A 27,721-nucleotide genomic window follows, 5' to 3' on the forward strand; every position below is an offset into this window, starting at 1 on the left:
TCGAATTTAGAGATTATATTTCACAACTGACCTCCAACTACCTATTGCCTCCCCGTGACACTTCACCCTTGTCTGCCTGATTGATTAGTCTATTATGCTCTGCACTCTTCCTGATGACTTACAGATTGCCCAGTATCTGTCACAGGCTTCCTTTTGTTCTCTAATATTCTTGGAGTTTTGGAACACCCTCCGGCTGCCATTCTCTCTCCATATTCCCTGGTCACCACCTGCCTCTCTTCTGAATGTCTAGTTTGGAAAAATGACAAGAAATCTTTTGCAAAATGAACCCCTACCTGCTGTGAGTTCACACATACGCTGGTAAAACACACTTCTAAGACACTGTCATTTTCAATGCTGCCCTTTATTTTCTTTGCACAATTTGGAGGTATAAAAATGTCACTAGATCAGGCTGTGATCAGTGACATGGCTTGGAAGGCAGCTTTCCCCAGGAAATTTCCTCACCTGCATAAGTCAATGAAGCAGTGACAGAGAGGGAGCAATGTTGTGTTTAATGGTGTGGGGGGTAGGAGGGTTCTGCGTCTGCTGGGGGAGAGGTCTGGGACGTGTCCCAGATCCATCCATCTCCCTGTGCTTGTCAGAGGTTGTCCAGCTCTCTGATATTGTTCCAGCCTTGTCCCAGCTCTGTCCATCACTCTGACATTTAATTAACTGCCCCATTCTCCTGGATCTTGCACCAGATTTGTGTTGTCTTTCTGAAATACCTCTTAGGTCATGTCTGAATATTACTAACAGGAGGAGTAACAAAATGGTTGTCACCAATATTGCTATTATTGTTACTGTGTAGATGATAATAAAACAAGACATGGAGTATCACAAAGATGAGTACTGTTACACTCAGTGTCATTTCTTCTTGCTGTACTGGTTGTTTGGCATCACAGGTGAGCAGCAGCTGACAGCAGTGGGAAGCAGAGAGTGCCCTGGCCAGCCAGGCATCCAAAAGTAATAGGAAAACAATGAAGGTGTGGGAACTGACCACTGAGAGCAATAAAATCACACTTAAGATTTCAAAAGACATTTATGAGACTGATCTTGAGGTATAACAAGGATTATTAAACTTATTAAAACCTGCACGTGCTGGGTGGCTGGTGCTGGTGGTGGCAGTGGCTCCTCACTCCTCCAGGAGCTCTGCACTGATGTTTTGTACCATCTGCCCTGGGCATGCCCAGAGCTATCCATCTTCCCTGCATCTTTTGCCATCTTTGTCTGGCATTTGTCCTATTCTTTTTACTTCAGTCCCAGGTCCCCTTCCAGCATTTCTCACTCTCCCAGATCCACTGGCAAGTGGATTTCTTTTCCCTTTTAGTTACTCTGTTAAGCAGCTGCTCTCATTTGGGCCTCCCTGGGTCTTCTTCCCCTTCACCTCTGGTCCCTGTGTCTCTGTGTTTGATCCATGGCTTAAGCAGCTGTTCTGTCCCTGGGGTGGCTCAGATTTAATCAAGCCATCAATCAATCTTTTATCCCCTTTGGTGAAACTCCCTCTTATGCTTTCTCTTTTATCCTTGCAGTTTAAATACTAGGCTTGGTGACCACCTCGTGGGATCCTGAATGCCGTGTCCAGTGTGCCTCCCAGCCCCTGAGGACAACAACTAGGAGACATTCAGGACTGTGGCTGGGACCAGCAGTGACACACAGGCTCAGAGGTGAGGGGTGGCCTTGTCCATGGCATCTCTGGAGTGAGAGGAGTAGCTGGTGTGAGACAGCTGCCTGTGGGAGAGAGGCAGCAGGATGGAGCAGGTCTTTCTGGAGAGGGCTGAGTGCTGGGAAATGCTCCCCAGGAGTGGGTGGTGAAGGGGAGCCTCATGGCACTCATTCCCAGTAGGAAAGAGTGTGATGCAGACACCTCAGCGAGCCAGGGTTGTGTTTCTCACATTGCTGACCATGGGGTGGCTCCTGGTGGGACTCTTCTCCTAGTGCTGACCTTCCTGAGGAATCCCTGAGCAGCTGAGCTGTGCCTGCTGCACTCCTGAAAGCTTGGCAGCAGTGAGACTTATCATGGTTGCATATTTAATTTTTATTTTTTTAAAGGTTGAATTCACATTCTTCTTTTGAGATTTAGGGAATAAAGAAAAAGCACATTATTTCTCCCCTGCAGATGAGAAGTGCAGTGTGTGCCTCCATCCCAGCTTCTACAAAATTCTGTTTTACAAAGCAGAAAAAGAATATTTGGTTCATGTTGGAGATGTAGCTCAATTTTCTAAGACCAGATTTTGCCCCATGTTCTCTGTTCAAATGACTGGCTGTGCTGGCCACTTTGAAATTTTCTCTCTCTTCCTCATCTCCACCTTGACATTATGAAAAGGGTTTTCATCAGTCCATTGAAAGAAGGAGATAACTTTTGTATAAAAGTGCACGGTTGACAGGGTTGAGTTTTTTGGGTAGTGTGTATTTTTTTTACACTGTTATTATTTAAAAGATGCTTTCTAAGAGGACAAAAGGGAATAGCTTAATGGAAACAAATTTCTGTAGCAAAATGTGCAGCTGGATAAAAAAAAGATTATTTCTGTTATTGCTTGGTTAGACAGGTGAATTTCGAATTTGAGTACAAAAGGTGTTAAAAAGTGTGCCTTAACTTCTCTTCAGTGTGCTGTTGAGATTGAAAAGAATAATTTTTGGAGAAAAACTTTTCTCTGAGCCTCTATTTCCAGCATTGTCAAATCTTTAGCGGCGGCCTTTTCCCACAGCTATTATCATGTTTTCACCTTTTCTTCTTCCACCTCATTTGTCCTTTTTTGAAGAAAATGTAGTGCTGGTGAAAGGCGGGCAGGTCTGTGGGCTGGCACTGATCTGGAAGGGAGGGACAGCAGAGTTGGAGGCACACAGGCATGTCTGGAAGCCAGACCAGACCAGGGATGCACTCCCAGGGAAAGATGGACAGCCTGGCCTGGGGGAAGTCATTTTGAAAGCATCTACAAGCCTACAGCCCTTAAGACCACCTTTCCAAAATGACTTTTAACCAATTAGGAACCTAAGCATCAATGAAGATAAGCAGAGCTTAGGTGCTCAGGTCCCTTGGGGCAGACACAAATATCTCAGCAATGCAGACAGATAGACACTTTGCCTGTCCAGATGGATCCAGACCCAGAGCCAGGCAATGAATTACAAATATAAGTGCCAAAACAGCAGGCTCGGGACACAAAGGATAAAAGACAGTTGTGTTATTTGAGCTGATAAGCTCTGCATCTCGTCTGGAAGATGCTGGCATCAAAGGCTCCTGCAGGGATTTCACAATGGAGTGTTCCACCATCCAGCACTGAGTAACCTAAGATGTAAAAGGGGCCTTGCAGAGAAAGCTTCGTGCCTGCCACAAAGGAGCAGAATTAGGGTTTGTTTTGAGAACTATTAGGCTGAATAATTTGTGATTGATCTCCGTGGACATTGTGAGATATTGCTGCCAGCAGAGCAATGATTGCCATTAGTGTCTCAGCTCCCTTCTTCCTCCTTTTTCTCCCCAGCCTTTGCAAGGGCTGGGTCAAACGCTTCCCAGGCAGCATGAACAATATTTCCTCCTTTTTTGGTAATCATTGTCCCTTCTATTCATTCCTCAGAAGCCTTTTCACAAGCAAGAGGTATTTTCAAGGGTTGTAAGCATTCATCTCAATGTACATTTTTATGCCTATTCTCCTTGGAAGAGCTGGAGAACCAGTTTACTTTATTAGACCAAATGAAAGGAGCTTATGGAGGTAGCCTTGTGCAGGAGGTCAGGGAGCTAGAGAGGAGAGACCTCTGAGGGTGCTATGGAATTTCTTGCAGGAGCTGAGAAGTAGCTTTTGCTGTTTAGACTGGTGCTGTTCTTCCTTGCATTGTGCCGGCCCCGTTTCCAACACTGAGTGCTGAGGACTTCTGCGTGGTCCCATCACTGGTCCAGCCACAAAGGCTTAGGAGCAGTAACAACTGTAAGTACCTTGGACTGGCAAGCCTGGAGGTAGCCAGGCTCACAGCACTGGGTTGCTCTGCCAGGGAGGAGGTGCCCAGGGAGCTCTGGTGAAGGTTCCCACCATGGGGAGCCCCAGCCAGCCCAGCCCAGGCCACACCCGACTGTGCAAACCCTTCTCCAAGCAGTTTCATGCAGTGAGCAGATGACTAAAACCCGTCTCCTGGGCAATTCGCTTCATTCATCAATTAAATTGTTTGCTGTGAACGCTTTGGCCCCATCCAGCTCCAGGATTTCAGCCTTGTAATTTTGCTGGCAGAGGACAGCGGTGCCATGTCCGTGAAATCTGCCTGCCAACTGCTTCCCCTGCTAAGCATTTTCTAGGCTAACGATCCCAAAAACCTTGCCAGCAGCCCCAGCTCTGTCCCTTTCAGGGCAAGCCACTCATTTAAACGTGAGCACATCTAAATGACTCCATCTGCTAAGTGACGTTGGTAAAGAAAAGATTATAGCAGGAGTTAGTGCTGTGTCCTCGGGTTGTAACCCTGTTATAAAATGGGCTGGGAGAGCAAGGGGACTGTGAGGAGCTGAGGCTCAAAACCACCTGGGTGACTGTCAGCTTGATTTATTTTCTTGCTCATTAGATAAATTAGAAAACTGGCAAAAGAAATCATCTCCTGCTCTCAGCTGCTTGGTAACCTGCCACGTGGCACGAGATGCCAGCTGCAGGAAGATGCAACTCCTTCCCACCCCCCTGGCCCCTCTCCCCAGGGACACAGGATGGGACTTGGGTCTGCTCGAGCCACGCATCTCAATCATCCTGCCACCCTAAACCACCTCATTGACCCATCTGGCCGATTGCTGGCAACCACTAGAGTTTCACTTTTCTCTAATACCGTTGATTTTTGAATAGCAGCTATTTTCTACGTGAAAACAGCAGCACCAAGTATTTCTTTTGAACACTGGCTTTGACCTCAGAACTGCTTGTTACCTTCATTTCACAAATCAGACAAGCTAAAGCAAAATAACCTGGTTTGTGGCTGTATCATCAGGCAGGACCTGTTGCCCTTCAGAGATGTTGTTCAACACTTAGATCTTGTGGCTTGTGACCAGTCTGCCTTCAGCAGCTGTCCCCCTTGCTTATGGATTTTATCTGTCTAATTTTTATCTGTCAGAAGAGAAGGATGAAGCTTAATGGTCAGACTTGATTTAAATCCCTGGGTAAAAGTCACTGCCTAGGAGGTTAGGCTCCATTTACAGCACCTTCTAACCTAAAAACTCACTGAAATATTCAGCCTACATAACCAAATGTTAAATTTGGACCATTTAAGCCATCCTCAGTACCGTTAGCTGTGTCTGATGCACTCCTATAGCGCGAAATGAGGCCACTGTTATACACGTATTTACACACGAGGAAAAGCTTCCAGCCAGGATGAGCTCTTAAGAGACTGCAATGCATTTCTCAGCCAACGTGGAGGAATCCCCACTGCAAACAGATGCTGAAACCGGGGGAGAGCCAGGGCAGGAGCTCCTGGGAAGGAGACCTGGGGGTTCCCAGCACTGCTGTGCCAGTGCAAGGAGGTGGGGGGCAATACCTGCCCTGTGAATGATGGTTGGAGCAGATTTCCTCTGCTGTCGGTGCCCCTTCTTCTGCCCGTGGGACTTGTGCACTGCCTGCACAGGATCCTTGGCACCCTGTCCCTGGCCAGCATCGGGACACACGTGTCCCGGTGGCTCAGCCCCTGCCAGCTGTGTGCCCATGTGTGCAAACACACGGGGCGGAGAGACGGGGCTAATTCCTTCCTGTCATATGCAAGGAATCGGCTTACGGCCCGCAGCTCCGATTACTCTTATCTTAGCCTGCATGATGCTGGCCACATCCTGAAATTACCCGGATTTTTTCAAAATCCAGGGGATGGCTTGGACTCACCCAACTGCCGTGAGCAGCCCTGCTTTCAACCCCAGCAGGTTTGAGGGGTTGTGAGTCAGTGCAGAAATTGGGGCATGTGGTTTGAACCTCTAAATGCACCTGATGGGAAGTGCCTGGGTGTGATGCCCAATCCACCTGAAATACCTGATGGAGTCCCACATGGAGCAACACCAGCAGCCCCTTCCCAGCCTCTGTGCAGAGCTGATTGCTCAGGCAGACTGACCTGCTGGGATCCTGGCAGATAACATGCCTCTGAAACGGCCAGCCAGGGAGAGAGGCTGTCAAGCAAAACATGGAGTGAAATGTTTGGCTGCCGGGATTAAGCTGCGAGTCCCACCTGTCTGCTGTGTGACATGTGGCTCTGCACCCTCCACCCGCCACCGCTCCCCATTCCCCACCGCTGCCTGCCAAGCCCACCCCGCTTGGAAATTCGAGTGGGGAAATCAAAGTCCTTCTCCACCCACTCCTGCTGTGCCTCTCAGCCACTGACATTAACACCGAACTGGCTGACATTAGCTTTGAATGGATTTTAATAACCCCCCTGTGAGCCTGAATTACCCACACAGCGTGAGGGCCACTGTGAGTGTGGAGATCTGGTGATGAGCAGGCATCAGGGGCCAGACCAGTTCCCCAGGCTGTGGACACAGGACCAGACCCACTCCAGGAGCAGCAGTGGCTTCTGCCAGTGGCAGCTGCTGGTGTGGAACCCTGGCTGTTGCCTGACCCCTGGAGAGCTGCTGCTCTGGCACCTGCTGCCCACAAATGTCCTGCCACCAGCAGCTCTGCAAGGGGCTGATGAGCTTCCCAGCACTGTCTGCTGTCATCCCCCATCCCACTGGGGATGCTGGTCCAGGTGTCTACCTCCATGGGGTGTTCTCCCCTCTGGGAGTATGGAGTATGGCTGCTGCAGGGTGGTGAGAACCCCCAGTGCCATCAGTGAGAGCCTCCCCAGCCCCTACCAGTGCATGGCATAAAATAGCAGCCTTGGTTGAGCTGCCTCTGTGCATGGGATGCTAAATGAGATCATGCCTGGCCCAGCTGGGAGTCCGGACTAGTGTATGAAAATCTAGCAAGAAGATTAAAAGGTGTCCCCAGGCAGAAGAGGGTATTTATCCCTTCCTTTGTGGCTGAGATGCACATGGCGTGGGAGTCACAGGGACAGTGACCTCCCCTGGGCACCTGCACGTGGGCAGCGCCGTGTCCCCACAGGGACTGGTCTTGGGGACAAGACACTGACCAGAAAAGCTCCTTCTGAGATACAGGTGGACACATCCAATCTCCCCTCCTGCACCAGGAAAGGGCTTCCTGGCCTGAATCTCCACTGCCAGCCCTGCAGCTCGTCCGCAAAGGGAAAACCCCTCATTTTCCTTTTCTTTTACAAGAGGGAAAGCTAAAAGAGATGGTCAGGTGGTTCTCACTTCTTCTGGAGTATGCAGGGCCTGGAAACGTGCTCTGAAGTTACTTTTCCTCAATTAAAGCTCACAAGATCTGAGCAAGGGATGCAGCCTTCTTGGCCAGTCACAAAGTCACATCACCATTTGGGAGGAGAGTGATGATTTCTAGCTGCCATTGAAACCCATAGATATTTCCAGTATGGAAACAGGAACATCCACAGGGATAGGGACAGGAGATCCCAACTGGGGTGGGCCAGCAGCTTCTCCAAGTCAGGCTCTACAGGGGCTGTGAAATCATAGGCACTTGCAAGAACTGAGTACTGATAACAACCCCTGCAAAAAAGTCCATGATAATGATTGAGTTATATTTAAGAGGCTCCTTCATACTAAGTAAATGCAAATAGTTTACTCAGAAAATATTTCCCACTAAGATCTTTTCTACATAAAATGCTAACAGATTGAGATTATGACTCTAATGATTATTTTTATTGCTGGTTTACATTTAAATGGCATGTATTTCCCCCTACTGTTCTCTCTTTGGGTTAAATCAATAAAACCTATTAAGAAGGTTCTTCCTCTAAGATTCCTCCCTCTCTTCTCTCTGTCTCATCTCCACTGGTGCCCTTTTTATCCACCCACCACCAGAGATTTTTCAGAGCTGCCTCCACGATATTGGTGCCAAGGATTTGAACATCCCCTTTGACAGAGTGAAGTGAATCCTGTCTTTGCTGAGATGAGGGACTACAGAGGAACTCCCGTGCTGTTCCTTTTCCTCCTCTTGGGCTGCATTGCAAGGAGATGGAGTTGGAGCCTCCTTTAACATAGAAGCTATACCTGTCTGTACTCCTGTACCTCCTCAGCTATGGAAGCTCTTGTGCTCCTTCAAACACTGGCTGTGCCTCACCAAGGAGGTGCTGGATTTCTGTTTGGAGAGGAATTATCCTGGTATATACGCAGTGAAAACCATTAAGACTCTGACCTTTAAATTGGGCTTCTTCCTGCTCATGTAGGGAGGAGGTGGGTTGAGTGCCCAAATCTTATTCATTTTTATGACAAATCCCTCACACAGAGGCTTTGAAATGCTCAGCATTAATGCAATTTGCCTCCCTCTGCTGCAGCTTGGCCTTGCTGTGCAGGGGATGTCTCTGCTTCCCTCTCACAGTGACAGACCCTGCAGATTTGCTCCATAACTACCGTGCCCAGGTCCCATTGTGTATGGATTTGTGAGCTTAAGGCAGTGCTAACACAGGGATCTCCATGCTCCTTAATCAGTATCACTGACCTTTCTTTTCTTCATTACTCTCAGCATCACTTCCCCCCCCCCTTAATTTGCATAGGTCTCATGTGTTCCATGTTTTTGCTTTGTGCCTGTTATCCCATTACCCTGGATAATCAAAGTTGGCTGTAATGGAAACAGCAGAAACAATTTGCTTACCCTTCTATTACAAGATATTCCCTCTACTAAGTCTGAGAATACCTGCAGTTCTGTGGTAATGCTAATTAACTGTACATACATATAGAAAGTAAAGCAAAGGGCACCAGGATCCTTTGGGATGGTGGGGATTAAAGAAAGATGAGATATTATTCTCCTCCTTCCCTGTGCTTCACTGTCCCTACCCTCAATGGAAATTGCTTTGCACTTACAGAATAAAATGTAATACATAGTGGAGGAGTCACTGACTCTGCAGAGAGATGGAGTTAGAAGGAGCAGAGTTCTCTCTGCTAGAAAACCCACTATGGAAACAGTGATCCTCCCTGATTTTTTGCTTCTTGTCTATTCCCAGACTGGGGTCTTATCCCCATGCAGGTCCCCCTGCCTTGAGCCCAGTGCTGATTCCTGGGGGCCACAGCTATCCCCCAGAGCAGAGCTCCAGCAAAATATGGGTGGAAAACCTCCTGCCCAGCCTCAAGGATTGGTTGGAATAGTGTCTGTAAATGAATGCCCGTGGCAGTGCAGGGTACCTGCTGTTGGAGGTGGCTGTTGTGTCCATCAGGATGCTCACGTATCCTTCACTCTTCTTGGGTGGCTGAGGCAGCAGCAGCTCCAGAGCAGGTGAAAGGCCTGGGGAGAGTAAGAAAGATGGTAATGAAAAAAGAAAGGTCATCAGGAGGGGGGAGACTGTCCCAGCCATCTCTCTTCATTTTGCACTGCACAGTGCCTCTGTCCATCCATGAAGGCACGTGGGGCAATCTCCCACCATTAGTGAGCAGCATCCTCTGAAAGTCCCTCATGAGGCTCTCCTGTGTGTCAGCTAAACCAAGAGTGACTGACGCTGCCAGGCATGCGTGGAGGACTGCTGAGCTCTCCATGCAGGAGAAATCCCACTCAAGTCCACCTACCAGCTCCTTGCTGATTTCCCCAGCTCCTCTCCAGCAGCATGGACAGACCACCTCACTGCACCCCCGTGAAGCATCTCAGACTGGCCCTGACACACTGGGCCCCTGGGTATGGACCCTGTGCTCCAGCAGGGTGGTTAGACAGCCCTTGCCCTACTCCTGCCCCTGAAATTGTGAGGGAGATGTTATTTGTGCTCTGATAACCACAGAACCTTTGATGCAATACCCATGTTTGGGATTTTACCACATCTCTCATCCTCCAGGTCTGTCAAGGAGCTTTACGCAGCCATGACTCAGAGAGAGGCATCAGTGGAGAGTCTGTAGATACAGCCAGCAGCTGTCATGTGGAGGGCTTTAATAATGTATATGCAGGCCTATATGCATGACCTACGAGCTCAGGACCCTCCCTGCCTGAATGGCACCAACTCCTGTAAAAGATCCCTGCACTGTGCCCTGGCTCTGGCCGTGCCAGAGGGCTGGGATTACACAGGCATCACACCCATCTGTCCGAGGTAAATGGGCAATAAAAGGGCTGTCAGGGGCAAGTCTTGGTGCTGCAAGTCTGTCCTGTTCTGCTTGAGCAATGTAATAAATAACTCCTTCCCTGTCACTGAAACGTTCAGTGCTTGCTGCTCACCATCACCCCGTGGGTGGTTTCAGGACTGTGGGTACGACAGTGCCTCGCTCTGCTCACAAACCTGATGTTGTTTAAGATGCTTTGAAACTGCCCCCATGGTATTCATCATTTAAAGCAACCCGGCTTGTTGGTTCAAAGGACTTTTAAGGTGCTTGGGTGAGGCCAAAGGGATTTTCAACCAACTGCACACCAAGGGCCTGAACAGAGCCATGCTGTGCCTTGCAGGTGCATTATCCCAGCAGAGAGCTCAGTCCTGAAACACTTGAGCCTCAGCAGAGGTGAGGACACTCAGATTTGAGTGCTGGCTGAAGTCAGTCCCAAAGTCCAGCCCAGCCATCTGAGATATTTTGGTTCTGATCAGGCAGCACAAGCTCTAAGTGGAAGAATGGGTTTAAAAATGAAAATATGGGTTTGACTTGTAGAAGGCATGCTTGGCATTGGACATGGAACAGTGTATCACTATGATCAGTTGGGAATTTCTTGTTGACTTTACATAGCTGAATCAAAGGCAAACTTCCTATTAACTTCCCTGAGTGACTCTATAATGATCTGACCCTTAAAAGTAAAGATTTGCAGTTACCACCTCCAGCATAGCTGCACTGGTGGAGTTCAAGAAGCACATGGAAACAGCCAGCAGCTGTTGCACTCAGCACTGCTCCGTCTCCTCAACTCCTGACTCATTTGGGGGAAAAAAAAGGCAAAGTTTGAATTCATGGGTTTTGTTTCTCTGCAGTTCAAAGGATACAAGAGCCTGGTTTTTAATTGGCGCTGAGTTCTCCCAGCTGGTGAACAGGGCAGTCCTGGGACTGACACCCAGCCAGGCAGGAGGAGCAGCAGCTGAGGGGGGAGGCTGTTTGAAGTCCTGGGTGCCTGCCACCCATCTGCAGGGACTCAGAACTCTCCTTGCTACATCTGGGGGCAGAGGAGCGTTGCTTCATTTCTGATCATTAATGCATCGGTCTCTTTGTTTTCTTTCCACTGATCTTCTCTGTGCACAGTCCAGGGAGAGCCACATACTGAGTGGTTTGTGCTGGAGATCACAGCGCAGAGATAACAAAGCTGTTTTCTTACCCTTGGTGTTTCCTCACAGCGCAGCTCAGCCTGGTCCCACGTCTGTGCCCAGCCCCAGGGCAGGAGCCTTGCCCTGCAGGAGTGGCTGCATGTCCCTGCAGAGAGAAGGAGTATGCCAGGCTGTGCACACCCTCCCCTTAACCCCAGCACCTTGGCCAAGTGGCATTCAGCAGTGCTGCCACGCAGAGCCCCTGGAGTGCAGGAGCTGCTGGGATGGAGGGGGTGTCAGCCAGGAATGGAGGGGTTGACTTTGTTAGGGAAGGCCTGGGATGCCTCAGTGAGAGTCACAAGCCCTCTGACAAGGGTCACAGGGTGTCTGTGGCACTCTGCAGTGACACCACAGACTTACTTCAAGCACACCTGGGGTGGGGAGCAGTGAGCTGCTTCAATAGGCACTGTTATCTTCCACCTCAATGTGACTTGAAAATGCCCTGTTGACTGAGATCTAACCAAAGCATCTTTCCAGGCCTTTTTCTCCTCTCTCCAGGAGCAGGAAGGCTCTGTAGCTTCTACAGGCAGTGCAGCTCCCATTGATGATTTCCTAAATGCTTAGAATGGGGTCCCACCTGCTTCTCTCTGCAGGTTCAGCATCACTCTCACCTTACTGGTTGCCTGCTTTTCTTGACCTCACCTCTCCTTGGTGAGCTGGCTCATGGCTTTGCATCCTGCAGACTTTTTCACCCCTCAGTCTTTTCTGCTCATTTGTGGTTTGACCTCAGGAAAGCACCATTACAGGTGCCCTCTGCTCTGTGCTCATTGTGCTCCATGCTCATACCTGCTTTGCCCTAGGTGCCTTTATCATTCCCACCAGCACAGTCTCAGTAAATCCTGTGCAAGACAAAAACCTCAGCAAAGCTTTGTCACTCCACCTAGCTCACGCCAAGCTGGAGATGTCAGTCCCAAAAGCTCAGTAGGGTGGATATACTTATTGCTAGAAAGCTTTATATTTACCATGGCCTTTCTGACATTACAGTAAATGCATTTCAGAGCCCAAGAAGTATAAAAATAAACGGCAAGAAAATCAAGACAGCTAATTAGCCAAAGGTTACTGCTGGCTCTGTGACTGTCAGCCCTTTTGAAGTTCTCCTTTACACAGGCAGATGCGTGTGCAATGCTGCTGCTCCTTTGAATAAATGTCTTGGTTTTCAGAGTGGCTTCATATCTGGATGTGACTGAACACATGTGAGGCCTGTCACAGCGAGCCTAGGCAGGATAATCAGAATCCTTTAACCCTGCACTTCTCCAGTACTGAAGAGCCCCTCATTCTGGGGAGTGGCTGATCTGTGCTGTGCTGCCTCCCAGCCCCTTGTGAGCAGGGTGAGCTGGGAGGTGAGGAGGGGCCAGAGAGCTGCCTGTCTGCACAGACAGCCCTCTGTCCTGGAGGTGCTCCTTCCCCTCTGTGTCCCTGCCCTCTGCCCTGTGGCCGCTGAGGCTTGCCCTGCTCATCCAGGGTTTGGATGGTGCCATTGGGGTGCAGCTCTGTGGGGATGAGGAGCCTGGGAAGTGCTGGAGCACATGCCCCAGCATATCATGGTCTCACCCCACATGTCCATCATTCCTCAGTATCCAATATTCTCCTGAGGATGAGCATCTTGTATGGAGCTGCAGGTACACCAGATGGGACAAGAGGAAGGGGAGTGGGGGTCCTGGCTGAGCTGAGAGCTGAGGGAGGGATGTGAGTGTCATGCAGATGACAGAGGCTGAGCTGGTCATGACAGTGGTCCTGGTGGACTTTGGTACTGGGTGCAGAGGAGTGTTTTGCTCATATTTGGGCAGGGGAGCCCTGGAGCAGTGATGGAGTTTGAGCCCAGCCATCCCCTGGCCACAAGCTGTGTGAGCTTTCCCTGTGCTCTGAACTGCTCCACACAGGGATCAGAGTTTGGGCACAATGACCACAGGAACCACCAGCATCATCTGTGCTGTCCTCTCACTTCCCCTCTCAGGTTTTCCTCCTTCCCTTGTTCTGCTTTCTTTGGGCTCCATTTCCCCTAGGGAAATCCTTTTTGCAGCTCCCTCTTCCCTCTCTGCCAGTTTCTCCTGTCTCCTCCTGCTCGCAGCTCGTGCCGAGTGTCATGTGTCTGCTCAGCATCGCTCCTCCCGGAACGTTAATTTGCTGCTCATTTCCTTACAGACTTTACACCACGAGTTGGGGCTTTATGTGCATGTGTGTGTGTGATTCAATTAAACAAAACACAATAAAATCAGGGAAAACAGAGGGAGACACAGACAGATAGCAATTCCCTGCTCTCTGAGGGCTAAGCTTGTCTGCCTGTGAGCTTGGCTCCAGCATGGCTTTCTGATGTTGCCACATGGATTTGCTTGTAGCAGCTCTCTGGATCTCATGCTTGGGGTTTCCATCCCTCTGCCGGGACCCTGGGACAGCAGCTGCTTCTTCTCTGCTGTCAGAAGTTGGGGCTGCTTCACCACATGAGGTGAACCTTGCAGGAGCTGAGTGTTCATTTTGAATAAGCTCTGAAATGCTGAGGCATCTCTTAATACTCAGCCTCCTCCGTCTCTCCTTTCTGCCTCTACAGCTCAGCCCCAGCAGCCCTCAAGATGCTCCAAGCCAGCAACTTCCCTACCCTCCATCCTGCTCTAGCCCACTGGGGTGGCAGATTCCCCCTGTGCTAGGACCAAGCTTTCTCCCATATCACACTTGTCCCTTGCAGTGCAACTTGAGAAGCAGCAGCTGTGCTGTGCAGGGCTTTGCCTGGCTGGTGAGCTTCCCTTCCACTGCTCTGTGCCCCTCTCTGCCGTGCCCTTCCCTTGCTCACCTCCTTCCTGCCTTGTTTTCCTTCCCCTTTTCCCCTCTAATCCATTCATACTGTGAACAGATGCTTTCTTAGCATCCTTTGCTCCCAGGCTTCTCCCTGGCAGGTTTCTCACCTCTCCGCGTGCACGCGGCCGTGGGTGTCTCTCTCTCCTGGAGAGCCTGTTCCTGCTCAGCCTCCTGAGCCTGTTCCTGCTCACCCAGCCCTGGCTGGCTCCCTGGCTCTGCAAATTTATTCTGAGAATCCAGCCTCTTCCCCCGGGTGTGCAGTTGGGCTGCAAATCTGATGCCTAAAGTGGGTCAGTGCAAGTGGAAGGAGGTGGTCCCAGGAAGGGCAGAGAGAGAGCAGGCATGAGAGGCAGCCCCTGCCAGATTACAGGGCGGTGGGAGAGGAGCAGATGCTCTTAAAAAGTGAAGATTTCAGGGGTTTTTAAAATGCACATAAAATGTGATTAACAAAATCCTGGCACTCAATGCCCTCAGCTTAGGAATAAACACTGACAGGAAAAAACACTGGCAGCAGAAGGGACCCCTCCCTTTTCCTGATAGCAGCCCTCACCATAAAGAGCCCTCTTGGGGATGTGAAAGGTCTCACTGTGCCACTGCCCCTGGGTTTAACACCCCTCTGAAGTCCTAGGAGGGGCCTTGTGCTGCTGAAAGGGAAAGATTCCCAAGGAGGTCATCCCTGATGAATGCATTAAGGCTTGTGCTTGTTCAACAGGGTAATTGCCTCTTGCCCAGACACCCACCAGCCACCCTCAGGGTGGGCTCCAGAAACACTGCAGAGAGATGCTCCATGCTTTGAGCCTCTGCCCCCTCCATGTAACCTCAGAGCTCCTTCTTTCACAATGCAGGGCTCCTCCTAGTCCCAAAGGGCAATCTTTATCTCTGCTTGATCCAGTGCTTCATGGAAGAGCAGGAAGAGGTGCCACTCCCCATCTGTGTCATGGCAGTGCTGGTGGCTCTGGGTGACACTGTCCCCTCCTGTCTCCCTGCATGGCCAGCAGAGGCAGGATGGATGTGATGGCACGTCTCACTTCAGCTTTGGCTCCTGGCTTCCACAGGCTGAGACTGTGCCATCACTTAGACTGTGTGGACCTTCTTGCTGAGTAAAGTCTAAGGATGGGGCCAATGTTCCTGGTGTGCAAGAGAAGGGAAGGAGCTGCCTTGTGGAGCAGCTCCAGCTTCTTCCTAAGTTTGACCAACACCTCCACATGGGGACCTGTGGTTCCCAAGCTGTTGTCCTTATGGACCACACGTGTCCACAGCACAGGAATAATTTTTAGCTGACAGCAGTACTGCAGCATTTCCTGTGCATGCAGCCAGTGCACCTGGAGCCATTCCCAGATGTCTCTCCTCATTAATGCCCCCTTAGCAATTTTCTGAGGACCAGCATCCATCTCCAGCATTAAAAACAGTTCCTTCCTCTTTGATTTATGGATATTAATCCATGCCAGCAGGCAAGAGGCATGACATGTCTACATAATATATTCATTATTAAATCGTTCCTTTCCTTTCTCCTCCACCTTCCAAGGCTACACCTTTCTTATGTCTCTGTAACATCTGAACCTGCATGCTGCACTCAGAGACAGCTTGCAGCATGGAGCAGTCAGCATCACTTGGTAGATCAGCCTCACAAGTCTGTGCTTCCTCACCAGTGGCCACAGTCAGGCTCCAGCAGAGAGAAGACCCACTTAGCCCCATCTTTACACAGGACAGGCCAACTGTGTGAGCCTGCTGGCAGCTGTGCCTGAAACAGTGCCCAGGCAGGGCTCCAGCGAGGGTGAGTTTCTTCTGCAGTCATGCTCCAGATCAGTGATGGCTAATGCTGTCCATCCCTCTGATTCAGGGGCCAAAACCCAGATGAAAGAGTGTTACCTCCACCAGCTCCAGTCCTCCACCTGCTCAAGCCACGCTCCTGGCTCTGGGTTGGCAGCCACTTTTGCAGCTTGTTGATGACTTCTGTGGCACCTCAGTGTTCCCAAAGTACAGGACAGATCAGATTTAGCAGTCAGTGATCTCACTGTACTATGGCCTGGGAAGAGAGGAAAGGAAGATCTCAGGACGTTGGCATGGGGCTGCTTTAATTTTCCTTTCCCGTGCCTGTGCTGTATGAGAACTCAGCCTGCTGTGCACCCTCAGGACAGCCCTGAGGCCTGGCAGCAATGCCCTTCATCCTGCTGAGATGCCCCTGATCCCCGGGGCAGGCCCATCTCCCTGCCCTGGCCACTTGTTCTGGTAAGGAAGGGGAGAACAGGCGGATTTGGGGATCCCATCCCTGCACTTCCCTCAGTGCATTTATTGCCCATGTCCTGACCTTGCTAACAGCAGTGTGACAGCTGTGGTGGGAAAGTGAGGTAGTTATCTCTGTTATCCCCCTGGATAATCCAAACCCAAGAAGTCCCTGCAGCTCATACACCTGCCTGCTCAGTTGCCCTGGAGCATTCCTTCACCTCTCAGCAGTGCCTTCACAGGGACAGCTGCCCACTGGGCTCAGCTGCTGGTGGGCTCTATGTCCTTTAAAAGTTGTGCTTTTCTCTGTCCCTTAAAAAATGGAAATACAGCCTTGCCTGGATGGCTGTGCTCCTTGAAACACAGCCTGTCCCATGCCTGCCCCTCATCTCCACCCAGGCATAGCCAGGTTTCTCCACCCACGTTTCTCCAGACCTCCTGTCTCCCTACCATAAAAGAGCAGTTAGAGGAAAAGAGTGCAGCTAAAAAAACTGATGGCATCTCTCTTTGGCATAGCTGAGCCTGCTCCAAATCACCTTCCTCCCTCTTGCCCAGGGCTGAAAGGACTGTCCCCACTTTGCACTGCCCACGTGTTCCTGCTGGGGCTCTGTGTCACCGCTCCCTGGGACCTCCGTCAGGGGAAGCAGCAAGAAATTAGCAACTTAGGGAGCTCAAGAGCAGCTTAAAAAATACTTGTGTTCTTTTGGTAAGTATGAATTTGTCCCAGTGGTAATAAGGCTGGTTTTGTTCAGCAGGCTCTTAGCAGTGATTATTGCTGTTTTTCAATTTAAAAACCAGACGGTCTATTTATAATGCATAGTGTGTGGACTGAGATTTTTTTTTTATTCTCTTTAACCCAGCCTTTAAAACGTGCTGTCATTTCCACTACTGCAATCCAAGGAAGCAGAGGGGCATCTGTCACCTGCAGAACCCATGGGTGAAATGATCAGTAAAATGAAGTTAACAGAGCAAGGCTGCAGTGATGCTTTGGGGAACTGGTGAAGGGTGCCAGGAGGGAAAGGTCTGGGCATGCACCTGGGAGGTGTTTTTGGTGGGGTTGGAGGAGCTCTAGACACAAGTGCTGAGTATTTGGACTATCTGTGGCCACACTGTCCATCTTTTTCTCTCTTGTCCAGAGCTCAGCACTTACATCAGCACCATCCCCAGCACAGGAACCAGGGGAAAAGCCAAGCTCCAGTCTTGGCCTGGCACTGGCTCCAAGATGGCAAAGACCCCTGAAAAGCAGCCAATACCCATGGATGCTGGGGTGATACTGGGAAGGATGGTGGGCCCAGGGGTGCATTAAGGGATCCAGCAGAGCACTGCTGTGGGCTCTGGCCTGGCTGACAAGCTCCTGCAGGCATTAGATGAACATTTCTCCATGCTTTGGGCAGTGGCCCAGCTCTGGGCTGGCATGGCCCCTTCCAGGCTAACAGCTTGCCAGCCCTGTGCGCTGCTCGGCTGCAGGGCTTGCTTGGCTGTGCCGATGCCAGACATTAGGAGACCTTGGACACTGAGCACAGAAATGCTGTAAGACAGTTCTGCTGTGGCAGTGTTGAAGGCGTTCATTGAATGCTCCCATACAGGGTGTGAGGGCTGCTTTGGCTCCTCTGTGCCTCGCTCTCCATGCACAGCCCAGCATCACTGAACAGCAGGGAATTTCACACTTGCATGTGAATGACTGAGTCCCTCTTGGCCAACTGCAGCTCACCTGTTGACCCAAGAAGCTTCTTGAGGCAGACTTTACTGCAGACAGGTGTTCTGAAGGCCAGGTTACCTTGTGTTTGCAGCCAAGCTGGAGGCCACAGCTCTGCTGCCTCTGCCATGCCGAGGCTTCTGTTTGTTCCCTTTCTTATCTGACAGTGTTCCTCTCTCCATTTTCCCACACAGCCCCTTTTACTGCCACCATTTAGTTATTTTCTTAATTAAATATAGATTATGGCTCTGGGAATAAGGGATTATTACTTATTAATAAGCTACTTAGATTTTAAAGCGTGTGCAGAGTAGAGCTTATCACACGTCTGTGTCATCATTGCCATGGCAAGAGCCAAGGTGAGCTCCTGTGGCTGCCAGGGCTTCACCCAAACCTTGCTCCTCTTCTCCCCTTGTGACCTCTGCACCCAGAGGAGCTCTGCTATCTCTTCCTTGCTATCCTTTTTCCAGTCGAGGCTTGCCAGCCTTTTCCCAATGAAACCATTTCCTCTGCCCTCTCCCAAGCTGTTCCAGCCCCTCCATTACGCCTCTGCTTTGCCCCCTCCCCAGGGTTGTTGGCAGCTCTCTCCCAATGCTTCCCCAGCCTTCCCGCTGTGCCAGCAGCTGTTTCACCTGCCCTCCACAGGAGAATGGGGACTTGTCAGGAAGCAGCTCTGCAGGAGGTGCTTTTCTGCAAAGTTTTCTAGGAAATTCCTCCCAGTATGTGGGTAATTGTTGACTGAACTGCAGCCCTCCTGAGGGGCAGGAGGAGGAGGCAGAGGAAGGTTGGCAAGCTGGTGGGAGAAGCAGAGGAAGGAGAGTGTAGTGGGAAGGTGGATACTGTTGTATACCCATAATGTTTGTCCAAAGCCTTGTGCTCCTGCAGTGTGCCTAAACAGAAGGGTTGGGAGCTGCTCCTTCCACCCCAGGACAAGCAGCAGTTTCCCAAGACTTTTTCTCTGCCTTAAAGAGAATAATAATAGCAATAATAATAATAATAATAATAATAATAATAATAATAATAATATAAACAATAAAACCATCTGACCTGGTCTGTGCACACCAGGGTGGACTTCTGCCTCCATCTCACTCCAGTTTTTCTGTCCCAAATAGTGCCATTAATGCCTGATGCTGCAGGGCTTCTCCTGGTCTGCTGGCGAGCCCTCAGGTGGGAGCAGGCAGCTCATCACACGCTGACCTGAGAGGAAAGAGGCACCATTAAATCCCAGTGCTCATTTCCCCTCCATCCCCTGCTCCAGGGCTGTCCCCAGGGCTGCAGCAGGGTCCCAGCATCTCTCAGCAGCTATCCCTGCTCTCACCCTTGGGAACCCATTAGCATTTCCATCTTGCTCCTCTTGTCTCCTCCTCTTGCTTCTGCTCCTTGCCTGGCTGAGGTGGCAGCGTGGGGCTGTTCTGTGTGAGCCAGTCTGTCACTGCCACCCGCCACTGTCCCCATGCCTCCTGTGAGGTTCTTTCTGACTATTTTCAGGACTAATGCAAAGCTCTGGCATGCTAGCCCTGAGGTCTAAAGACCTTTTGTCAACAGAGCAGATATAAGACAAGCTGCTGCCAGATTCCTCTGAGCAAAATGATCTTGATAAATTGGAGAAATGGCCTGAAATCAATACACTGAAACTCAATAAAGTCGAGTGCAAAGTGTTGCACTTAGGAAGGCAATATCAAAATCACAGATATAAGACGGGGAAGGACTGGTAAGCCAGCAGAAGAGTGGCTCAAGCAATGGAGTAGCCCTCAAAGTGAGCAGCAGACAATAACCTGGTGCTTGAGAAAGGGAGAGCAAAGGCACATCTTGCCCACAGATGTATTAATAGTTTCAGATAGAAGGCAGCAAGGTAATTTATTTGGCTCTATTTAGTGCTAGTGATGCATCAGCTGGAGACATATATCTCCAGGCTTTGGCATCACAACTCTAAGAAAGATTCAGACAAATTGAGTGAGTTCACAGAGTTTTGAAAACATGCTCCAGGGAAGATGGACTGAGAGAGCTGGTTTGGGCTCCAGGACCGAGACAGCTGGAGGTAGGATGTGTAACATTCATCAGGGCAGAAAAAAGCAGTTATAAAAACGGTGCTGATCAATTGGTCAAGGGCTGGACAAGCTGTAATAGGCTTAAACTGCAGCCAAGAGGTCTTGGGTTAGATGCTCAGGAAAAGCTGCCTAAGGACAAGGTTGACTGAGAGCCTGTGCAGGGGGTGTGTGGGAGTCCTGTCCCCAGGAGAGCTTCAACAACCAGCTGAGGAAGCATCTGCATGGAGGTCACCTCCACAGCAGGGATGAAGTTTCACCCCAAGCAGGATTAGCCGTGTCCTTGGGATTACCAGGTTGAGACAAGCAATTTGCTTTCTCTTGTCTCATGTCCTCTTAGCAGCCATACCAGGGGCACCTAGATATATCTACAAACACTTTACATTTATCCACTTCTCAGTCTGCCTTACACCACGAACTGGGAGAGCCAATAAAAGAAACCAGAGACTGAGATGGTCAAGCCACGTGTCACTAAGGATGCTTTGCTGTCTGGACCAACCCCACTGATTTGGTGTTTGGTAATTTGGTGGCTAGCTGCCACCCTCCTCCAGATCAATCCCTCTCAGTTGCATTTTCTGATCATAATTAATGTTTGCTGTGTAATTACATTGATTTTTTTAATGTGCTCTGAGAGATGAGGAGAATTCTCAGGCCGAAGAAGTGAGGGAGGAGGGGGTGTGATGCTGATGCTGTGCTGAAGGGGAGAGCAGAGGGGGCTGCTCCCAGGATGTGCAAGGGGGAATCTGCTCAAAAAGCCCATGTTACACGGGGGTGTTGCCAAGCTGCAGTGACAAGGGGCAGGACATGGAAATGTTTGCACTGCTGCTTCTTTATTCCCTGCCCAAGCTACTCAGCTGGCCCCTGCTTTCTACCTGCCAGCCCTGCTTGTGTGCTGCCCTGGCAGCCCTGCTGCCATTACCGAGCTCAGCAGGGAACAGGGTTTTATTTATTTACCAAGTCACAGTGGGAAGAGGGATTTTAGGGCAGCCTGAGCTTCCCAGAGCTGTGAGCAGTGGATAAAACCTCCTCCAGCTTTGTACAGGAGGAGGCTCCTGCAAGGAAGAAACCTCAGCCTGTGCACAGCCAGAGCTGTGTCCCTGCTGCTCCTTGCTCACTCATGCTACCAAGCAGCTTTGTCATGAGCATGTAGAAATGTAACAGGCACCTGTAAGCCTCCCAGGCTGCTCTCTGCTTCCTGAGCAGCCAAACTGTTAGAGCTCAAGCTCTGGGAGGTGCTGCAAGGAGGCAGCTTTTGGTAGGCAGCACTCAAGGCTGTCAAAATCATGAGGATTTGGGTGGCAACACCAGCAGTGAGCTACAGGATCATTCTACTCGTGATAAAGACTACCTGGGTGGTGCTGGGCCTCCAGACCTAACAATGAAGGAGAAGGATGCTGGGCTTTCAGCCACCTGGGGGTGTCTGCTGCCTTCTGGGGTCACTGTCCACAGCTGGCAAGGCCAGGGCTGCAGCAGCTCCTCGTGCCGCAGCACGGGTGGTGACATTTCCCAGCCACATCTGGGATGCTGCAAATGTGCAAATGTTTGTCAGAGCAGGAATGAGCAGGGCAGGTCCCCACAGCAGCTGTGTAAATGGCAGAAGGGCAGTTTGTATTCCTGCTGCCAACAGCCCCCTTGGGCTCAGCAAATCCCAGAGCTGTAAGTCACTGCTGTGGCACAGGCTGCTGTAAAGGGCTGCAAGAGGAGGACCAGCCTTGCCCATGCCCCCCTCAGGGAGCAGGCAGCTCTGGGCTGGAGCTGGGGACAACCACAGGGTGGATGCCCAGCAAGATCTGATGTGCAAACACAGCCCAAAATGCTGATGGAAAGGCCAAATCCCCTCTGCCACCTCCTCTTACCATAACACCAGAGCTGGGTTGGCAGCCCAGCTCTCCACCTGCGTGCCAGCAGCATTTGTTCAGGTGAACCACTGCAAACTCACCACCTGCTCATCCCAAGCTTTCCCCTTTTAAAAGGGATGTCTTTCATATTTTTTCCTCAGCACCCTGTTTTCCATCACATGTTAATTACTTGCCCTCCAAGGATCGTTCTTGCCTGAGCAGTTCAGGGGAGGCCACACAGCACTGACTCAGCATTGCCCAGATGAGAATGCTGTGACAATCACTGCTGAAAATCAGCCTTGTTGCTCACAGGTGTTAGGAAGCAGCCACAGATGTTACACAATTTTTTCAATTAAAACCCCATAAATTAAAAAAAAAAAAAAAATGAGGCAGGCATTGTGCTCAGTAGAGACAAAGGAACAAGCTGTCAGTGGCATTGTGCTGGGCCCACTCGCCACTCTGGGCAAAGAATGCTTAGCTGGTCACACAGTGCAGTGGCCAAACACCTGTGGGGACTTTGTGTTACAGAGGTGGTGAAAGGAATAATTGATTTCTCCACTGGCAAAGGCCGTCCAGCCCTGCTGCTCCCCCCTCTTCCTGGCTGGACTTGGGGAGAGGCAGGACCAGTCCTGGAGCTGCAGTGATTGGTGAGCACTCACAGCATTGAGTGGATATTGCAGGAATTGGGAATTAGCCCTTTAAGTAGGCTGAGAGCCCATTGGTACAAGAAAGGTCGTGTCTTCGGGGCTTGAGAACCGTGGTGAATGGAGATGGCTCTCCCTTTTGTGTTGTGTGCGTGCCCTAAATGCAATTATTTGGCTCCTACCATGTCTGATATTATTATTGTTCTTGCTATCTTTGGTACTTTTATGGCCCCATCACCATAGTAACTGAGCATCTCAAAACCCTGTGAGGAGGGAATAATATTATTCCCCTTGTAGAGTTGAAGGAAGAGAACAACAGCAAGGCTCAGAGCTGGAGGCACAGGAGGACTTGAGTCCACACATGGCCAGGGACTTTGGTGTCATACTCCTGCTACTTCCAGTTTTAAGCAGTCACACTAAGTTTTCCTCGTCAGCCCGAGGCCACATTTCCATCCCACTTCTCTTCTTCCTTCCTTGAGTTAGTGCAATACCAGCCTCCCACCTGGAGCTGCTCCCTCCTGCTGCCCCCTTGCCCTGTGCACCACCAGCTGATGGGCACCGCCCAAGGCAGGGAAATGTTGGTCTGCTCTGCTGAAGACCTTTCCTTTGCACAGACTATTCCAATGCATCTCGGGCCAACCCCTGCTCAAACCCATCTTTAAATATTGAATGAAAACCAGAGTAACGTCAGAGCCAGGCGTGTCAGATTTTCTTCATCCCTGACCTATTCCAGACTAATTTCCTCTCTGGGGGCCTAGCTGTTTTTCTTGAGAGACAGCTGACAGAGAGTCAGAAAGAGGGATTTGAAACCAAGTCCTCAGCAGCACAAACTAAAGATTCAACAGGTAAGGGCAGGCCAATGTGGTGGCCAAAAGATTAACCTGGATTTCCACCTGCCTGCCTCTGGCTGTTTTTCTCTTCCCTGGGCACCTTCTCCCAGTGTGATGAGACTGCTCCCTCCCTGGCTTCCTCTGCCACCAGTTCATGGCTTGTGGTGCTGCCATCACACTCCCCAACACGTTGTCTCTTTACTGCCTTCCCAGCCTCAGGTTGTTCTGGAATAAAACAATCTTCAATTATTTCTCTCCTTTCCCCCCCCCCCCAACACCTTTTTGTGCAATATATCATTTTTTAATTTAAAAAATGCCTTGTGGAAGTGAAATGGGCTATTAAATGTTTTGGTCCATAATTAACATCAAACCCTTGACTTAAAATCTTTATGCATTGAGCGATCTTCATTAGCTGTTGCACGGTTAACACTGCACGGCTTTTGGTGGCCCAGGGGCTTCAAATCACCCGTATTCCCCTGGAAAGGGAAAAAAAAATCCCAGAAAGTCCTCACCAGGGACTCTGTTCCACTCCAGCATTGAGACCCACCTTGGGCGAGCAATTCCCCGCAGGGAAGGATGTCAGAAGTGACAACGGGAGCCCACCCCTTTGCCCAGGGGAAGGCAGGATGCGATCCTGGATCCTGGAGGGAAGTTATCTCCCTGCACAAATCACTGCCTGCAAACACAGCAGCAGCAGCAGCGGTGCAGATAACGCCGCGCGCGCTCCCCCGGGCTTGTCGCGGTGGTGGCGAACCCCGTGGCGGTGACAGGCGGCTCAGGGGGGGCTCTGCAAGCAGACAGGAGTGGGCATGAGTTACTGGGGACTTGCAGCACATTTCTCACCCTCCTTCCCAGCTCCCAGGGGAAGGGTGTCAGCTGGCAGGCTGCCTCGCGGCGTTGTGCTCGCGTTGCGGGTTGGAGACAGCGCTGTCACCGAGGAGGGATGTCGCCGTTGAGGCAGGACGGGAATAATGAAGACTCCAAGTCAGAAGGCGAGAAGAGAACTGATTTATTTCAAATACAGCGCTCTTTTTACAGAGCACATCATGCAGACCAATTTCATTGGTCTGATAGTAAAATCATCTCACACCATTGGTGTGCTGTGAATGGCGCACGGTGGCAGAACATATCTATAAACAGTGTGAAGAACAAGAGAGATAGTGAATTATTTACATTCCTTTCAAACTGTTTCCCAGGCTCAGCCTGGTAGAAATCTCTCCTTTTCTCTCTGACTGAACTGGGAATATCCACAGAGGGGACAGAAGGGGCCCGTGTGTTGTCCCTGCAGCACAAGCTCAGCAGGCACATTTTAGCTTGTGCTGGAAGTGTCTCCAAATCGCTGGTCCCCACCTCCAGCCCAGGTGCTGGGTGCTCAGCTTCAGCAGGGCACTGATCATTGCTGCTGATGCATGTCCTGGGCACACGCTCGCTGCCTTCTCCAGAGCACTTGGGGGTTGACTTTTGAATCCCCTGATGATTCTAAGCACTTGCTGTAATAAATTAATAGCATTTCATAGCCTGGGTCACCATCCAGCATTGGCTCTCAGCAGAAGAGACACATCTGTTGGGGCTGCTGGCAAATTTCAAGCATATTTCCACTCACACTCTAAAGGTGGAAATAACATTGGCGTTGAAGAAGTGGTCTATGATCCTGCCAGATTTTATGGATGACCAGCTCTTGTTTGAGCTGATGAATGCAGCTGCCACCTTGCCAATTTATGGTATTATTCTTTCTGGGCACCTCCACTGGCACATTTGTTATGGCCATTGGACACTAAGTGACAACTTCCATATTCTTGGCTTCCTGAATGAAGCTGGAGTTAGGAGATACTGGTGTTCTCATTAGGTCTCTGCTGTGTACTTAGCTATTAGCCTGCTCTTGCTAAGCAGCTCTGGACTGTCTTTTAGGCTTTGCTTGTACATGAAATGAGCTGTCAATTCAAAAACCCTTGGCTGTATTTCATAGCCTGGCTGTCACTTAGGCACCTCATAACAGTGAGGACATCAGAAGCAGGCACTCTCCAAGGTATGAGAAAATGGTCGACTTTCAGCACTTCTATATTTTTTCTCTTGAGCCTAAAATGAATTTTTCCTTGAAGGAATATTGGTTCACCTGGGACAGGATCCAACTGCAGTCCCCAGTGCTACATTGGCATGGCAGCTTGGCCATCCTCTGTAATCCATCTTCTCTTTCCAGCTCCAGCTCTTGAGTGAGGAGAACCTGAGAAAAAGGCCAGGCTGTGGAGGGGACACTCATCTCCCGAGCAAGACCTGCTTGGGACAGCACTGTCCCACCAGCATCAACAAGCAAGGAGTGCTGCCATTGTGGACAGAAGTCAGACTGTGCCACAGGCACAGCTAAGGATTCACAGGCTTGGCTGCATGGGCTATGTTAAAATGACTCCAGGTCCCAGTTTGCTGCTGTTGTAGTGTGGGAAAGAATTGGCACCATGTTCCACATGGCAGGGCTTGCCTATACCTGGGGGGAACTGGAGAGATATTTTAATAATCTAAGTATTAGTTGCATCCCCAGTCCCCTCCTTGAGACTGATGCTAAGCAGTGAGGCTGAAAATTAATTGCTTACAGGGCTTTAATTTTTTTCATTACTTCTTCATTTTTCTTCTTTTTATTTTTTGATTCTCATCTCAACTGTATTAAACTTTAAATCAATAGAATATGGGATATACAGCAGGGATTCTGCCAGCTCTCTTCTGCTCTCCTCCACTTCAGTCTGCAGTCCCTGTGGGTCAGCCAAAACATTTGCTGCACATAGCCAAGAGCCTGTGGGGAAAACAAAGCTGGGAAGAGTCCATTTTCTGCTGCTTTGTTTCCAATCCTGCCCAGGAATGGAATAAACTCAAACAGGCACTGTTTCAATCAAGTTCGCTTCTGCTGAGTCAGCTCCATTTAAAACTTGGCCTTTGCAAAAACCTGCAGCTCTCAGAAACCCCGGCCAAGATTCTATGGGTAAATATAAAATGAATTAGGAGGCAGGTTTTTAAAATAAAGGATTGCTCTTGGAACCCAGGGGTAATAATAATTCCTCAGGAGAACACAGAATCTCTTAATCAGTAGCCCCGAGGTGCATGCTCAGCAGCACAGGGGAGGTGCTACTGGGTGGATGTGGACGGAGCTGCTCTTGCACACCGTGGTGGATCCCCCATCCCGGCCACTGGCACAGTGGCTGCTGCTCAGTGGGGGCACAACTGGGTTGGAAGGGGCCCTGGTTTTGTTTTCTTTTTGTCTCTCTGGTAGCAACAGTCCTGTGAGCTGGCTGAAAAACATCTCCAGGCAAGTTTGTGCACTCAGAACTGGTGATTCAACCACACCCGAGTGCCTGGAGGAGAGAGATTGGTTTCATTGTTGTTTTCAGCAAGGACATTATCAAACAGGTTTCATTTGGATGGTGTCATTTCAGCTTGACTGTGTGGTGTGGCTGGGATGCTCTGCTTCGTTTGTGTTACAGCTGAGTGACTGAAAGAGATGAGAGGGAAAAGGAAAATCAATTTTGAAGTATTTCTTTACTGCAAGAAAAATAATCCAAAACATTGACTTGTGCCCCTAGTCTGCTACCAAATCAAGTTTTGCCATCTTGAATCTTCTCACAAGCCAAAATGTCTGGGGTTTGTCCAGCCAGCTGAAGTGATTGCTGCAGGATGATCTCACTTTGGACAATCCAGGAGCTCCAGACTCATGCTGAAGGTACCACAGGGGCATGGAGAGGGGGCAGCCCTGCTGCAGGACAGCCCCCTCTCCCCATGGATGTTTGCCTTCATGTTTGTAGTGACAGAGCCCCTCCACTTCCCAGGTAATCACTGCCTTGCTCCAGGAGCCTTTTTTGTCCCCAAGTCTAACCTGATTTCTCTTGCTGTAATTTAAGCTGATTATTTCTTGTCCTGTCCACCATGGACATAAAGAACAGATTATTCTCTTCCCCTTAGCAGCAGCCTTTTAAGCACTTGAAAACTGTTATCACATCTCTTCTTCCATCATCTCTTTTAGGCAAAATAACCCAGTTCTTTCAATCTTTCTTTGTAGGTCATGTCTCATAGACCTCTGATCATCCTGTTTGCTCTGTGCTGCCTACAGCAGCGCCACCTCCTTTCTCATATGAGCTGCCAATACCAGAATCTACTCCAGTGTAGGCCTCACCAGCCCTGAACAGATCAGAAAGAGGATTTTGTGAGACTCCTAGGCAAGGCTGCAGCTCATACATCCCAGGGCTCTGTCTGCCTCTTGATGAGTCAAGGATACTTCATGTTCAGCTTGTGACCCATGATAATTCATAGACCTTTTTCTGGGGAACTATTGCTTGTGGGCTTGGTGTTTCCCATGAGGTTTTGAGGTGAATGGCAAAAGGCAAGAATGAAACATCTCGAATGAATGTTTTGTTCTCTTGTATTTGTC

At 50.0% G+C, this 27,721-nt stretch overlaps 1 protein-coding gene across 2 annotated transcripts in view; it reads left to right on the forward strand.

The window, feature by feature from the left end:
- ELFN1 (extracellular leucine rich repeat and fibronectin type III domain containing 1) overlaps positions 1–27,721 on the forward strand; it is a 103,452-nt gene that overhangs the window by 55,838 nt on the left and 19,893 nt on the right. For both annotated transcript variants that reach the window (XM_053957984.1, XM_053957985.1), the window contains exon 3: positions 1,527–1,661. The gene's annotated coding sequence lies outside the window, so the exon portion shown is untranslated. The remainder of the gene's footprint in view (positions 1–1,526; positions 1,662–27,721) is intronic.

The sequence above is a fragment of the Vidua chalybeata genome, chromosome 16 (assembly GCF_026979565.1).
Source record: "Vidua chalybeata isolate OUT-0048 chromosome 16, bVidCha1 merged haplotype, whole genome shotgun sequence".
Lineage (NCBI taxonomy): Eukaryota > Metazoa > Chordata > Aves > Passeriformes > Viduidae > Vidua > Vidua chalybeata.